This window comes from Trichosurus vulpecula, assembly GCF_011100635.1.
Source record: "Trichosurus vulpecula isolate mTriVul1 chromosome X unlocalized genomic scaffold, mTriVul1.pri SUPER_X_unloc_4, whole genome shotgun sequence".
Taxonomy (NCBI): domain Eukaryota; kingdom Metazoa; phylum Chordata; class Mammalia; order Diprotodontia; family Phalangeridae; genus Trichosurus; species Trichosurus vulpecula.
This window is the reverse complement of record NW_023494380.1, coordinates 875,934-891,967: the sequence shown is the minus strand read 5'-3', so window position 1 is coordinate 891,967 and position 16,034 is coordinate 875,934. Positions and strand designations below refer to the sequence as shown.

At 34.6% G+C, this 16,034-nt stretch overlaps 1 pseudogene; it reads left to right on the top strand.

Annotated features, from left to right (window-relative positions):
• The first annotated feature begins 912 nt into the window (after positions 1-912).
• LOC118833220 overlaps positions 913-16,034 on the top strand; it is a 673,388-nt pseudogene continuing 658,266 nt past the window's right edge.

Below are 16,034 nucleotides of genomic sequence, written 5' to 3'. Positions count from 1 at the left end.
GGTCATATGTTTATGGTGCTGTTATGGCGGGATGTGGGAAGGCCAGGGAAGGATGATAATCCAATAATGAATATTGTAATGGAAGATGATCTTAATAGAAAAGGTTCGCATGATGATAGTAACCAATATTTAACTATTCTATAGTGTGATGGAGAACCTCTGGAGTGTTATCAAGACTTGGGTTTAAGTCTGACCTCTGAGACATACAGGTTTTGTGACCCTCTGCAAGTCCCTTTGCTCAGTCGGTACCCACCCCACCCTCCAAGGCAGTAGCATTGTTAAGTTGAAGGAGAGTTGCCAATTTATGTCATTTCAGGTCAAGACATTGTATACAAAGTGTTTTACCAAATGCTTTCCTCACAATTCAGTGAGGTGGAGTGAGTCTGATACACTCCATTTTTACAGACAAAGAGACAGTGTGATAGGGAGATTGTGACTTTGCCAACACCATAAGTAGTATGGCTGGGACCCAAACACTTATCTTCTTGCACCAAGACTAATATTCTTTCTATTGTACTATACTGCCTCATGTGGATAAATGAATATGCATGGCAAATGGCATATCAAAAATAAGTTTTTATGGTGGCATAGCCAACAAGAGCAGACAGTATTGTCTTTGCGTTCCTCATAAAAGAGTACAGCTTTTCTGTCGGGTACTTTTCACCAAAACTACAGTATTCCCTGGACAGATTCAAAGATATTTAGAAGATTCAAAATCAATCAATCAGTAATCATTTATTAAGCACCACAGTATACATATACAGTGAAAATCCATTTGGCCATATTTTTTGATGCATTGGAGTTTCTTGGAGTGGACTTGCTGTCCATGGGAGGATGTTTATTCAGTGTCTTGTATGATAAGAATATGAATGTTGAAATTTTATGGGCTAGAGTAGATGCATGTTTAGGTCCATGCCAACTCTTGAGATTTTGATTGTGAAATCTGGGTTTAATTTTTTTCATTTTGCCACTTATGCAGGTGTACACAGGCAACCTTATTGGGTTGTTATTAGGATGAATACAGAATAATTTATGAAGACAGCTTTGTTGACGTTAGAGCCCTATAGAAATCTGAGTTCTTAGTGATATGCTGATGGAAGGTTACTCCCTTGGAGTAAGATGTTGATTGATGATTGCCAATGTTTCACTTAGGAAAAAAATTAAGATTTTAATTTGTCTGAATAGTGATTTAATATTTGTTATGGCCTTAAGGTAATTCTGAGAATAAATAGATTTATAAATATGTTTAAGTGTTGCTTTATTTTGTCTTTCAGGTAGAAGATAAAACATTTTTTTAAAGAATTCGTTCACTACCTTGAATATTCTATGGTAATCTATGAGTGGGAACCTGCTGTGGAGTGAGTAATAGATTTTCCTGCTAAGTTTGTTACTTCATTTCACCAATCAGAGGAAGAAGATGATGAAGAAGATGAAGAAAGTTCCCTTTTAAATTATTTGTTTACTTTTCTCCTGGAGGTATTATATGATTCATTATTAAGATATCTTAGGAATGTGTTTATTGAGGAAATTTGCTGAATTAACAAGGCCCTTAGAAATGTACTATTTAGAAAATGAAATATTTAGAAAATATATGTAAACATTTAGAAGAATATCAAATTAGTTTCCTAAAACTTAAAATTATCTATGCAGAATATTAATAAAATGACCATTTAAGACATAAATTTGTTAAGTTCTCCTACAGTATATTTTTAATGATAAAACTAGTGTTGTAGTCTAATGTTAATATTGTTTAAACAAGTTGAATTTTGCAAGGAAAGGCATGTTGAAGAATCAGTTCTTAAGACTAGTTTTATTTGGACAAGGTTTAAAGTGTATATTAGTGCACATAGATGAGATAGGTATAGCTTTTATATTTTACAATATAGTGTCCTACACATTTTCAGAAAGTTAAGAAATGTAAACTTCTTAAACTTGAATGTATTTGTGTACGTATTCTGGAGAAAAACTGAATTAAATGTCATTTCTATGATGTATCCTATGATTAATTCTTGATTTGTTTTTGTTTTAGTCTCATGAGGCAAATAGCAAAGCAGTTAGATTTAGAGTGTGCCATCTTATAAATAAACTTTTGGGAAATATGCCGGAAAATGCCCAGATTGATGATGATTTATTTGATAAAATTAGTGAAGCCGTGCTTACTAGAGTGAAAGATATAATTCCAAATGGGAGAATTCAGGCAGTTCTGGCTCTTGCTAGATTTCAGGATCCCAAGGGTGATGATTGTCCTGCAGTTAATGGTATGTGCAACGTCATGATTCATTTCCAACTTTCTACTTATCAATAATTGCATTTTTAAAGTTAATTGCCATTATAGAAGCCTTTCAAACCACAGTTTATTCTGTTATATGTAAACTATTTGAAATGTAGGAACAAATGTTTGTTTCCCAGGTAGCATCATCAAGAGACATTTTTGAGAACTCTTTGGAACACACAGCTGTTTAAAAAAAATAAAGGCCTTTAAAATGTACTTTTAATATAATTTGATTTGTTCAAAATCCAAGCCAAAGGGCTTCTAGCATCCTTAGTATAATTTCTTTTCAACCATTTGGAGTCCAAGGACCTGAGTTTGAATCCTAACTATGCCATTTACTGTCTATATAGCGTTTGTCAAGTCAGTTAACCTACCTGGGCCTCAATTTCCTTGTCTACACAATGAGCATTGGTCTAGACTCGATGACCTTTGCAACTCTAGATGACCTTGCACCTATAATAACCTTTTCTATAGTCTTAACTGTGACTGATTTTTAACCTCAGTCCTTTATGTTGACTTAGTAAACCTGTTTGTTGAGAAAATAACTTAAGCCATAATTGGGACATCTCATGCCTCATTGTTTGACTTATGGTGCCTCTAAGTTTTATTTATGAAATATTTTTGTAGTCTTTACTCTTTCTTAAAAACATTTTAATGATGTCTTTTGTTTTTACATCGCTTAGTATCTTCCCTTCTGTGAGAAACAGCACGCAGAGTTGTGTTTTCACAAAAAGTTACGTCAGCAAAGTTATTGGAACGGGACAAGGAACAAGCTATAAAACTGAAAGATATAATGGAGGAGTTTTGTCTCCACAAATTCAGAGTCAGCAGAAGAATTGGATAAAACAGGATATAACTGGTTTTATCCTGTTTGGGAGCTAGAAATTAGTTAAGTAGGGTAAAGGTTAAGTCTTGCTTGGAGTAGTCTTGTGCAGGAAGCTCGTGAATATTAACTTCTCCTCTGGGAGGGGTAATGGCTCATTTTAATGGTCATGTGATACGTGTGGTGGGAGGGGGAACATATCAAGGGGCAATGTGTAGTAGGCATACTTGGAGGTTGTGCACTCTGCAGTACCCAGCAATTGGGGAAACGGGAGGGACTTTGGGGTTGGGAATAGGTATGTAGGGCTGGGTCTTGCTTTTATACAGTGTGCCTGTTCGTAGGACACTCGACTTGCAAGCTCGTATTAAAACTTTCCCGACTTCATCAGTGAGTGATGTTCTTTGTAGAGTGAGTGAATTTCTCACACACACCCATTCCCCCTTCCAGAGTATCTTATTACGAAGAATTTTAGTGTTCATTCTTTTTTTAAAAAAAATTATAATTTGAACTGATTTATAGCTATTTCAATTATTATGATGCAGCAGACTCAATGAGTATCTATAAGATATGTGTGTGGGCCTCTAATTGTATATAGAAGTTGAAATTGAACGTTTAAAATTTATTGAACATGGCAATGTTTCACATGTAGGTATCTAGTTTGGCTCTTATATTTAAGTAATAAATTTAGGCAAAATATTTTCAACGTATCCATTTCCACTATTGTCATCCTAGTTATCCCACCTTCTTCAGGAAGCCTTTTCTGGCCCCTTGCTCCTAGTGCCTTCCCTCTGAGATGACCTTCCATTTACAATGTATATAGCTTATATGTAAAGTTATTTGCATGTTATCTCCCCCATTATAATATGAACACCGTGATAGGGTTTTCCCCTTTTTTATCCCTGTCACTGTCTGGTACATAGTATGTGCTTAATATAAAGATTTATTGACATACATACTGAAAGTGTATACAGGTCTGAAATTACCTTTTCAGTAATGTTCAATTAATATTTCTAGACATAATTTCCATTAGTTATGCATTGAATACATTAAGAAACAGTTTTATTGCCTGTCCCTTGTAATAAATAATAATCGCTGATAAAAAGTTCTTTGTAGTTTATAACATTATCTCACTTGATACTTGAGCCAGGCCTGTGATATCACTGAAAGAGCAAATGCAAATATGATTATTCCGATTTACAGATGAGAAAACAGGTTCAGTTAAGAGAAGTGACTTAAGGTAACACAATTGTAAGTGGCAGAGCTGGATTCAAACTCAGGACTTCCTCCAAGTCCATTGTACCTCCTCCTCCACAGGATTAGGATCATCACTACGAGGCTCAAAAGAATGTCTACAGGTGCACTTTACTATCTGTTGATCCTTGATGGTCATCAGTTGTACAAATATACTTTCCTGATTGAAACTATCTTCATCGTGCATGATTCTGAAGTAGTTTTGTAATATTTACTTGTGATTTTGTTACTTTTTTACATTGCTTTCATATGAATGGATAAAGTGATTACTCTAGTAATTCAAATGATGAAAAACCTTAAAGCAGCTAAAATTTTTCTTTTGCTTTTTATTTTATTTTCGATATTTAATCTATCTTCAGCTTTCAACATTCATTTCCACAAGTTTTAAATTTTCTCCTCCCTCCCCCCTTCTCTCCCCAAGACAACATGCAATCCCATATGGGCTCTACACATACATTCCTATTAACACATTTTCACTTTAGTTATGTTGCACAGAAGAATTATAACGAATGGGAGAAACCATGAAAAAGAAAACAAAACAAAAGAGAAAAGAGCCTGCTTCATTCTGCATTCTGACTCCATAGTTCTTTCTCTGGATGTGGATGGCATTTTCCATCATGAGTCCTTTGGAAGTTTTAGGTCCTTAAATTGCTGAGAAGGGCTAAGTCTATCAAAATCAGTGCTCAAACACTGTGACTGTTGCTGTGTACAACATTCTCCTTGTTCTGCTCACTTCACTCAGCATCACTTCATATAAGTCTTTCCAGATTTTCCTCAAGTTTGCCTACTCATCATTTCTTTTAGCACAATAGTATTCCATTACATTTATATACCACAGCTTGTTCAGCCATTCCCCTATTGATGGGCACCCCCTCGATTTCCAGTTCTTGGCCACCACAAAAAAAGCTGCTATAAATATTTTTGTATATGTGGATCCTTTTCCCACTTTTATGATCTCTTTGGGATACAGCCCTAGAAGTGGTATTGCTGGGTATGCACATTTTTGTAGCCCTTTGGACATAGTTCCAAATTGCTCTCCAGAATGGTTGAATCAGCTCACAGCTCCAACAGCAATGAATTAGTGTTCCAACTTTCCCAAATCTTCTCCAATATTTATCATTTTCCTGTTTTGTCATGTTAGCCAATCTGATAGTTGTGATGTGGTACCTCAGAGTTGTTTTGATTTGCATCTCTCTTTTGCTTTTTATTTTAAAGCATATAGTATATTACTCAAAAATGATTCCAATTCAGAAGTGAGGCGTGCAGAATTATCTCATATTGCTTCATCAGCAAAGACTTTGTCAAAAATTATTGGGCGTACCAGAGATGTGAAAGAGGCTGTCAGGAAGTTGGCATATCAGGTACATGAGATTTAAATATCTTATATGTTGATACTTTAAAAATATGAGTCTTGCTTTAAAGTGGAAATTTAATTTGAAAAACTATTTAGTAATATGAAGATGTTCACAGAAAGAATTAAGTTTCATGGAAATCTATTATTTTGTCATTTTAAATTGGTAACTGTCAGTTTATAGAGGTGTGCTTATTTTTTCTTTTGGGACAAAGGAGTTGTGTAAAATCCATGTTTATGTAAAGCAAAAATAAAGGGGTTTTTCATATTTCCAGGTTAATGGAACTTAACTCTTATCTGTCATTTATTTTTTAATGTTTTAGCTGAAAAGTTTCCTATGAGAGCTTTGTCTGTAGCTCAGAGAGTAATGCTTCTTTAACAAGGACTTACTGACAGATCAGGTAAGCAATGTATATGAGTTTAGAAGAGTTGATAGTATTTTAGGATTAGCCTACCTCGAGGGTAAGGGCTGTGCTTGGTCGATCTTAACATCTCCCTTAGCATCTAGTGTATTGCTTTGCATGTACTAATAATTGATAGTTATGTATTGTTTTAAATTTCAAAATGTGTTTTATATTATCTTTTATGGACCTCATAATAAACCCATGAAGTGGGAACTAAAATACATCTGTGATTTAATGGAACCCATCTATACCTGCCCATCCTGTGCAATTCTTGTCCCTCTTCTCACAAAAATTAAGTAAAGTGGTCCACCCAACATTCTGGATGATTTTCTTGATTTCTCCTGTCATTGTGAGGGTACCAGTGGAATGCCCTGGCTGTCTCCACTTGTTATCTCTCACCTTCAACACATGAAGAGCCCATCTTCTTTTACATTTCCTCGATGAAGTATAAGTCTTGTTCTTTCAAGTTCTCCTTTGATTAGATGTTGTAGCCTACACAAATCCACCGTGAGAGTCTCCATTGCCCTCTGTATGAGACTTATTTTTAGCTCTCTGGAAACAACTGTATGCTATATCTCCCTGCCATTTATCAATCTTTTAGAATGTAAGTATTGAAATTTTGAGCCTTTGTTTTCATGGGAGCTTGAAGTGGGTAGAAGAGCTTTGCAGTTTCCTGAAGCAAATCTGGCTTATCCTTCTCCTGTTTGATCCTTTGCCCAACTCATCACTCTGTACTGTCTGTCTCAGGTAAACATACTATTGAAAAGGCTCTATGGGACGTTAATCTGGATGGTTGTTGTGTTCTGGCCAGTAAGAATTCTTCATGTATTTGGTCTTTCCTTTGTGGATATGCAATGCAACCACTTTGCATGATTATAGATCTCTTCCAGGAGACTACAGCATTTTGTGGCTTAGAGCAATTAGCACACTATACAAAAGCAGCATCTGAAGGACTTCACCATCCACAGGATTCTCCACTGGATTGCCTCCATCATAGTGATAATACCTTTTGCAAGGCTGTTTTCAGCCTCTCTTGTTTATGATTAAAGGTTCCTTGAATAGTGCTATTTTTGTTGTTATATCTTCCAAAGTCTTAAATGATTTTGATATAGGAGTGGGCGACACCTTATAAAATAGCCTGTAGGTGACTTTTGGCTCTCTCCAATCACCCTCTTTCAAAATCAAAAAAAAGTGAATACAATAAGTTCTTATGTTTTCTATATCTTTCATTTAGTTTTGGAATAGTAAAGATGTCTATTTTTTAATGTAGCTCTTGAGACCTTGTTTGCTCTCTGCTGGTACCCTCATCAAGAATGCCCTTGATTGAGATATACATAACTCATATAGATTTTGTTTACTTTGGACAGTAGGTACATAGATCAGTAGTTATTTATATTCCATCAGTTGATTTTCTTTTGTTGTTAATGATTCCCTGTTGACTTTAATAAAGTTAATATTTATTTAAAATAAAAAAATTTTTCTACATCTCCTCACTTTTAAGTACTTTGTTCCTCAATGCTTTCACAGTTATGTTGCTTCCAGCCCTAATTTCATTATACACTTGGTCTACTTTGGCTGTTTTTCCTGTTTTTGTTCTCTTTAAATGCTGTTTCTGCCTCTCCTATGAACACATTTGGGACTGTGATGTGTGAGTGTGCTGATTCCACACTTGATGGGAAAAAACACACTATTATAACAATATTAAAACCTTTTTTTCATATTTCTTTTAACAGCCCGGTTTCTTACAAACTGTGTGCTGAGAGTTGCAAGGGGGATAGTTGAAATAACGACTTGCTGTTATCATCCTAGGAAAAAATTCAGAATACAAGGCATAGGTAGAGTTTTACAGTATTATATTTTCTTCATCTGTGAAGGATAACCTGTTTTTATTACAATATCAATTTGTATTATATACTGTTACCCTTACGAAGTTTTCTTCATTCTTCTCCCCCGCCACCCGCCGCCATCCTTGACTTCTTCTATGTTCATTTCACTGAGCTTTTTAGTTCCTCTAATGAAAAAATTTCCCCAGTCTTACTGAATATAACAAAGACAGGAAGGAAGCTGCTTCCTTGAAGGTTGCATTCCCTATTTTTGCATACATCTGTGATCCAATTTCTATTTTAAACTATTTACCTTTTTCAGATGTGGACACCAAATCTCAAGTGGTTCAAATACAAATAGGACAACTTGAAAATCAGAGCAGTATGTTGAAGAAGGGAAGCAGACTAGTATTTCTTGTCTAGCTTAACATTAACATTTTCCTGTTATTTCATTTTATAAATATGTTTCTTAATGAATATTTTGACTTCTTACACATTATTTAAATTCATTTTCTTAGTCTTCTTAAAAGTCGTAAAAACCAAGGGTAAAATTTAAAATTTATATTCTTCTTTACTATATTTCTGGCATGGAAACCTAGTCCTTTGTTTCTCAAGGCAATTCAAATTTTTCTCTTATTTGTTCTCAGGAGAATACTATATTTTTACTTGACTTTGTTTTATCAGAAACCTTTAGGGAAATTCAAGGAGCAAAAGGAGAAGGAGAAGCAATTTATTTTCTTTTCACTTTTAAAGTGTTTTAAAGATGAAGTAAAATATGTTAAAGGCTAAAAGACATATTAAATGATAATATATTTCCTGTTATTAAAATAGGTTCATATCAGCAGTTTTTGTTTTCCACAGCAGTGTGTCCTCCCCTTTAGACATATAGGGATTTCCTAATCTGGTCAGTGGCTATACAGATTTTTACCTTTTTTAAAAATTTAACTTATCAATTAATCCTTAAATTAATAAAGAAGTTGGGCTTTGAGGAAATAACCTTCTTGAATTTTGAAATGGATAAATTAAGAAGCTACAAACACATTGTTGAAGGATGTATGAATCAGCATAACTGTTCTGGAAAGCAATTTGGAATTATGCAAATAAAAGTGGCTAAAATATCTACACCCTTTGCCCAAAAGATTTCACTGCTAGTCATCTACCCTAAAGAGGTTATTGACAAATAAATATTATAGCCACATTTTTGGTAGCAAATATCTGGAAGCAAATGTCTTGATGAAGGAATGACTAAACAAAATGTAGTGGGGGAATATTTTGGAATATTAATGTGCTGTAAGAAATGACAATTATGATGAATGTAGAAAACAGAAAGACCTACATGAACTTTAGTGCAAAGTGAAGCAAGCAGAGGCAGGAAAACAATATAAACAGTGAGTACAACAATGTAAATAGAACAGTAATGACAAAGCAGTAGAAAATGAACGTAAAATTACAAAGAAAATCATGACTCCAAAGAGCAATTTGCTAAAAAAAAAAAAAAGTTTCTTTTTCTCTTTTAAAGTAAAAAAAATGTTAGAAGGGATGGCTCTTGGAGAGGAGGAGGGGGAAGAATACAAGGGAAAATCTAGATGATGTAAAAACAAAATATCAATAAAGCTGTACTAAAAACAATAAATTTACATAATCTCCCTTTATGCTGGTTTTTCCCTCCTGCCTATAAACATACTTAGGTCTATTCTTTCCTGCCAAAAGCAGGATTAATCTATTACCTTTCCTCTTTTTCATGACCAAGATACTTGAAAGTCATTTATATGTATTATCTCTCTCTGAATTTTTAAAAATCTGTTTTCTAAACATTTTTTCTTTCTTAGCTATTAAAGATATCTAGGTGGCTTAGTGGATAGCGCACCAGGTCTGGAATCAGGAAGACCTGAATTCAAATGTGGCCTCAGACACTTACTAGCTGGATGACCCTCAGAAAGTCATTTAGCCCTGTTGGCCTCAATTTCCTCATCAGTAAACTGACATGGAGAAGGAAATGGCAAACTGCTCCAGTATGTTTGCCAAGAAAACCCCAAATGGGGTCACAAAGAGTCGGACATGACTGACCAACAATAATCATTTTTTCTTAGGGATCCTATTACATGTATTATAATTTACCAATCATCTTTCCTGTTTCAGAATTAAATCCAAATAGCAATTACCCTGTTGCTACTTTTAACTTTTGAGAGTTTTTCATCAATACAATTCAACAATTTACTCAGTGCTCTGCTTTTATCAGAATAAGATTTTGAGTAGGTAGGTAATTACTTGGGAGGCCATCCTTTTATTTCCTGCTGGGTTTTCTTAGCGGTATATGGAAATGCTAATCAGGATTATTTTATATTCTGTCACTTCACTGAAGTTAGTTTAAATTGATGTTTTTTTGTTGAATCACCAGAGTTCTGTAAGTCTAAATCGTATCATATGCAGATAGTGACACTTTTGTTATCTCTTTGCTTAGGCTTATTTCTCAACTTATTTTTTCTTATCATTTGCTGTGAGAACTACATAAAATAATAGTTGTAACAAAGGTCATCTTGCTTTACCCTTGATCTTATCTGAAGGGTCTCTAGTGTTTCTCCTTTACAGAAAAATTCTAGTTGTTGGTTTTTGATAGCTACTCTTTAAGAAAAAGTTGTTTTATAACTTGCTTTCTAGTATTGGTTATTTTTTTTAAAAACATAAATGAGCATTATATATTGTCAAAACCTTTCTCGGCTTCTATTGATAGAATTGTAAAAAATTATGTTTTTATTTTTATAGTTTTCCTAATGTTTTTGACGACAAGATGACAATAAAAAATAAAGTTTAATTTTTAAAAGAGAGCAGTTAAAAGAGCTAGGTTTGAGCTAGCTTATTTTTTGTGTGACTTTGGGCAAATCACGTACTCCTTGAGCCTCAATTTCTTCATCTGTTAAATGAACACAAAATTTATTTCTGCCTGCCTCACAAGATCATTGTTCGGATTCAGTTCAACAAACATTTATTAAACACGTACTGTGTGCCAGAGACCAGGGATACAAAGACAAAAGTAAAATCATTTCTATCCTCAACAATCTTGTGTTTCACTTTGGGTTGGGGGTGATAACATATGGAGGTGAGTAGATATAAAAGGAGAGAAAGAGCACTAGCCACCAAGGTTTAACATTTAACATGGCATTGAGGTACAAGTACTCAACAAACAACTGGAAATACAAGTCGAGCGTTTATGAAAGAGATCAGGGCAATCAATACTGAATTAGGGGACATTAATGTAGAAATGAAGAGTGAGCCCTTGGGAGTTAATAAAATTGCTAAGGATTAGAGTATATAAAAATGATTCAAAAATAAAATCCTGGGGAGTACTGATTACTGTATATCTCACTTTTTTTAGATGTTTTTTGGTTGTCTTTTTTGTTGATTTATTTTCTTCATCTCTACTCACTTTTACTAGAAATATCAGGAGACTTAATTTCCAGATCTAACATTTAATTCTGTGATCTTGGGCAAGTGACTATTTTTTGTTTGTTTCCTTTTAAAAAATTATTTATTTCTAGTCTTCAACATTTATTTTCACAAGATTTTGAGTTCCAAATTTTCCCCTTCCCACTCCCTAAGACAGCATGCAATCTAATATAAACTATACATGTACAATCATATTAAACATATTTTCACATTAGTCATGTTATGAAAGAAGAATCAGAATAAAACCATGAGAAAGAAAAAAAGAAAAAGTACGTTTTGATCTGCAGTCTAACTCCACAGTTCTTTTTCTGAGTGTAGATAGCATTTTCCATCATGAGTCTTTTGGAATTGTCTTAAATCATTCCATTGCTCACAAAGTTGGTCACTGCACAATGTTGCTGTTACTGTGTACCATGTTCTCCTGGTTCTGCTCATTTCACTCAGCAAACATTCATGTAAATCTTTGCAGGTTTTTTTGAAATCTGCCTGTTCATTATTTCTTATGGAACAACAGTATTCCATTACATTCATATACCACAACTTGAGTGATTCCCTAATTGATGGGCATCTCCTCAATTTCCAATTCTTGGGCAAGGTACTTTACTTCTGGACCCCATTTACCCCATTTGCAAAATGAGGGGGTCATTCTAGGTAGTCTTTGATTTGTCTATGATTTTGAGGATAATGAATTAACTAAATTAACCTTTACTGAAAATATAGGCAGTAAAAGCCAGGTGGTATTTTGTGGTATTGTTAATGTTTTACAGACAGAGGCTGTGAAAGAAGTTATGCAGAAGAAACTTCTGCAGGCTTGGTTACATTTTAGTGAAGGAGATATCTTACAAGTTCTTCATGGACTGGATGTAGAAAACTGCCCTGAAGTGGCAGACTCACTCTTGAGTGAGTCACAATTCCTCTTAGTGAACTGATGGGAATTCTGCAAAAACAGTGATGGCAGGTAAATAGAGTATCATTCTTTTTTATTCTCTCTCTTTCCTTCCTTCCCCCTCAGGGTAGGAGTTGTAAGCTTGTAGATAGGGAAAGATGCAATGAATTAGATACAGCTTTCCTTGATAGACACATATTGGGGAGGGCTCAGTTTCTGACATGGCTAGATGTCCATGATGGGCAAATTACTACATTTAGTTTTATTTTCCATCTGTTTTTGAGATGAGTGTGACACTTCTGGGCTTGCTTTGTCTCTGTCTGTCTGTGGTTGTGTGGCTACCCTTTTTATCTTCCTTGTTCTTTCCTACTTAAAACTTCTGTTAGATGTGTGTCATAATCCATTCACTTTCTTTTTTGTTACTTTGGTTTTATACTAGCCAACAGCTTGCTCCAGGACCATGTTGATCATTCTGCTTTTTTGGGGGGTGGAGATGGGAGAGGATAAATAAAATGAAATTGTAGTTAAAAAATTATAGCAGCCTTAAAATTTTGTTACTTCCTATTTAGAGAATGTACTTTGTTAGGTTTTTACTTTTCAATGATAAATTAATTGCCTTTTTTTAATCAAGGAAATTGATCCCTGTGGAAACACTAACTCCTGAAATTGCTTTGTACTGGACAGTTCTTTGTGAATATCTGAAGTCTAAAGGAGATGAAGGGGAAGCTTTCTTAGAGTAGATTTTGCCAGAAACTGCTATCTATGCAGAATATCTGCTGAAGTAAAAAGTTCCTTTCTTTTTAATTTTATCATCAAAATATTGATTCTATGAATAAAGGCAAAGCTCTTCATCACTGATAGGCTTTGAGGAAAGAGGAGAATACTCATAGTAACAATACATGAGATATATTGCATTTGAGCATTTATATCTGGAGAAACTTGTAGTGAAAAAGCATCGTGGCTGCTCGGGGATGCAGTGATGGAGTTCTGTACTTGGAGTAAAGAATGCCCCAGTCTAGTAACTGATATGAGTAAAACCTTCAGCAAACTTTAACATGCAAACAGCTGAGGTTTACATAAAATGTCAAGGTGGGAAAAGTACTAGTGTCTTCTTTGGAATCAGCCCTGGTACACTGCCAGTATTATCATCATCTCCATGTTAGTGCTGAGGAAGCTGAGGCTCAAGAAGGTGGCTTTGCCCATCCATTATCACACCAGTGGCAGTGCAGGAGACAGTTTTTAAACATGGGGCTTACTGGTTCCGGGTTCAGCACCCTCAGTTAGACTAGATGGCCTCGGTGACTATGATTCTGTGTCTGTTGCACCTCCAGCCTTGCCTTACTGCAATTGAGTCAAGTTACATCATAAGCATCAAGCACACTTGCAAATGTTGTAAATGGGTAATTATGATGATACATTTGATTTAATGCTTTGTGGTTATAAAGCACTTTACGTACTTAGCTTCATTTAGTATTCTCCACGACCTTGTGAGTTGGGCAGGATTGTTCTATTCATTTGACAGATGTGTAAACTGAGATTCAGAGAGGCTAAATGAATTGCTTAAGGTCATACAGCTAATAATAAATATGCACACTGGGCCCAAACCCAGGTTTTCTAACTCCTCAGTGTCTTGCTCCTTCCATTTATGCCATCCTGTGTCCCTTGTAGGAAATATTTATTTTTAGTGGAATGACAGAATTATGAAAAGGAAAGTTTATTGGATTAGAGAATCCCATTTTAGAGATGTTCCAAGGTCCTAGTGGTCTTAAAAGATTGAAAATGATTGATTTAATTATCACTGAATTTTACCATGTCTGTCAATCAATATGTTCATGTAATTTTGGGCCTTGATGCCACATTCAATGAAACCATGCTGACTTTGTTCTGTTCTTTAATGAAAGTAGATGCACATTTTCTTAGTATGTCAAAAAACTGTAGCACCATCAGACCAGATTTATGAATCATCTATTTTCTTCTCTTCATCTTGAACTTTAGAGGGGTCAGGTGGTGTGAAGTAAGTATCTCTCTAAGGGGAGGAATGACCTTTACCACTCCGTAGAAATATTTCTTTATGGAAGGAGTGTCACCTGAAAAAGCCTCCAGAAATAGGCAATGATTAGTAGTGTTGTAGCAATTTCTCATGTACATGTATATAGTAGATGGTATTTGAAGTAGGTTGTCTTAGGAAAACAGTAATTGGTTGGAAAGTCTGGCTGCCAACTAATTACTAATTGACAGCTTGTAAATTTAAGTTTCTATTAACTTATTCAGTAGTGCTTGCCAAGTTTCAGAAATTAATTTTAAAGCCACTGATTCCTTTCATCTCCAAAAATAAACAGTTGGTGTATCAGGAAGTCCTTAACAGTCACTAGTACTCCTTTAAGAAATTATATTCATGTTCCTTACATTTCCAAATTATATGTATATTTTATCTCCCCAATTGACGGTAAGTCTCGATTTTGGGACTTTTTTAAAAAAAAATCTTTAGTCCCTCCTATAGCGCCATGTGTGTAGTAGGTGCTTGATAAACATCTGCTGATTTGACTTGAGTAAAGGTGGTGTTGCTTTAGGAATATAGGTGTGTTCCTGAATGTGTACAGAATGGGCTGAAAAGGTTGGAAGCAGGGGATCCAGGTAGGCAATAGCAAGAATTCAGCTCTGGAATAAGGGCCTGGATGACAGTGGTGGCAGAGGGAATGGAAAGAAGTAGCTGGAAGTAAGAGATTTTGTGAAGGAAGAATTGATGGGGCTTGACAAGCAGTGCAATATAGGGGACAAAGGAGTAAATGAATTGAAGATAGTTTATTTATTTCAAATTGGATACCTGAGAAAATGAGACCACTGATGAAATCATAGAATGATTTTGTGATAATGATGTTGATGATGATAATTCCTAGCATTTATACTGTGCTCTAAGGTTTTGCAAGCACTTCTCTGTAATCTCATTTGATTTTCACAACAACCCTATGAAGTAGGTGCTGTTACCCTCATTTTTCAGATGAGGAAACTGAGGCTGAGGGAGGTTAAGTGACTTGATCAAGGTCACACAACTGGTAAGTATCTGAAGTGAGATTTGAACTCAGGTTGTCCTGACTACAAGTCCAACATTCTATGCATGACACCAGAATGTATTTTGTGCTGATATTTCCCCATTTTAAAATTGAAAACTGAATCTCAAATTAATTTTATACATTCCTGAATCATTTATTATTTTGTAAAAGCTCATGATGTTGATAGTTTTTTCCAATAAATGGCTTCATTATAAACTTATCTCTATAAGTTCTCTAATACTAAATTTAAAACGAGGCTGGCCTTTTTCACGATCTGTTAGTGGTTTAAAAAATATAGTGTCTCTTGATGTATTTTAAAAGATATTCTGCTTTTATTCAATTATTTTTAATTTAGTTATATTCAGAACAGTCCAGTTGTTACTGAAGAAAAAAGAGGAGATTTTGCCTTTATGAAAATTCGATGACAAAAGATTTTATAGGTCAACAGTTGATTCTAATTATCAAGTCCTTGGATACCAATGAAGAGGGAGGAAGGTAAGTTTAAATATATATCATTCATATTTGTTTTGATTCCCTCTCCAAAAGGGAAAAGTATTTTCCTGTTTTCTTAATGAATTAACTGTATTTTATTTAGTTTGCTTTGATACAGAATTTTCTAAGAAACAACCAGACTCTGTAAACAAAATACATTTTCTGAAAATAGTTAAATGAAACCACCTCAGAGGGATGGTATATTCATTTCAAATTTAACTTCATATATGTAAAAATT